The sequence below is a fragment of the Muntiacus reevesi genome, chromosome 21 (assembly GCF_963930625.1).
Source record: "Muntiacus reevesi chromosome 21, mMunRee1.1, whole genome shotgun sequence".
Classification (NCBI taxonomy): Eukaryota; Metazoa; Chordata; class Mammalia; order Artiodactyla; family Cervidae; genus Muntiacus; species Muntiacus reevesi.
In genome coordinates, this window is record NC_089269.1 from 49846199 (window position 1) to 49847705 (window position 1507).

Genomic DNA, 1507 nt, shown 5'->3' on the forward strand with positions numbered 1-1507 from the left:
TAGTCTTTGTTCTGGGTGGACATGTGCACAATCAAAAGTTCTGTACAGTAGGTGGAACAGATTTGGGGCAACAACTAGCAATGTTTGCCATACGAATCGGGGGCAGTGGGTTTATCACATATATCCTACTGTAACCACCTTTCAGGGCTGTTGAGAGAATCCAAAGACATTATAATAATAATCATGATAGTAATTACTTTGTTACCATGTTTGAAAGCAGAGATGTGGTCTTGTTTTTTTCACTGCTGGACCCCCTGGTACCTAGGACAGCTCCTGGCACAGGAAACAAGCCCAGTATCTATTGGATTATATGCTTGAAGATAAATATTTCTCAGCAGAGTTAAGGCACTATCATACTTGAAACATTCTGCCCAACCACTTGGAAAAGTCGTTAGTAAATCTTTCAAAGGACTGAAAATGGTACCAGATGGCGAAATCTATTATGATTTGTAGCTTGATGTTTTGAAGGGGGAAATGGCATTTTATTGTTCTATCCTGAAGAGTCACAGAGGTCAGTTTATCACCTATTCTGACATCCAAATTAAAGATCACATTTCCCCTGCATTCAGGAAGATAAAGACCATGCCTTTAAGTTAGCTATTAACCAGGCAGACTCTCTTCTTCATTGTGACATAAGCCGGGACAACACTTGGGTGATAATTTGGCAGCATCTTTCAAAATTACAACTGCAGAGGCTGTCTGACCTAAAGCTTCTCATTCCAGGGGTTTAGCCACATATTATGCTACATATATGAAAATGACAATCTATAAGATATTTTTTTGCATCCTTGTTTGTAATAGTATAAGACTACAAACATTATAAATTTGTCTTTCAACAGGAGAATAGTTAAATAAATAATGGTAGAGCCCTATTACGGGATCCCTATTCCTTTTTTGGGCTTCCCAGGTGGCTCAGTGGTAAAGAAGGCACCTACCTGTCAATGCAGGAGACTCAGGTTCAGTCCCTGGACTGGAAGATCCCCTGGAGAAAGAAATGGCAATCCACTCCAGTTCTGAAATCCCATGGACAGAGGAGCCTGGTGGGCTGCAGTCTATGGGGTCACAAAGAGTTGGAACCACTTAGGGACTGAACAGCAGCCAACAGTAGCATTCCTTTATTAAGAAGTGGCTGTCGATGCACAGCAAAGAAGTGACCTCCAAGACAGTAACTGATAAAAGCAAAGTAGAGAGCCTCATATGCTACCATTTGGACCCTTTTAATACAAACGGTAAACAGAGAAAGAGAGAACGTGTGTGTGTGTGTGTGTGTGTGTGTGTGTGTGTGTGTGTGTGTGTGTGTGTGTGTGTGTGTGTGTGTGTGTGTGTGCTTGCTTGAATTTGCACAGAATACCTCCGGAAGAATAAGCAAGAGATGATGACTAAGGAAGGGAATTGAGGGGCTGCCCTCAGCCCACACAGGAGGGAAGCAAACTTTTTAAGATATGCTTTAGAATTTTGAGGCTGAAGCTGAAACTCCAATATTTTGACAACTTGATTCATAGAACTG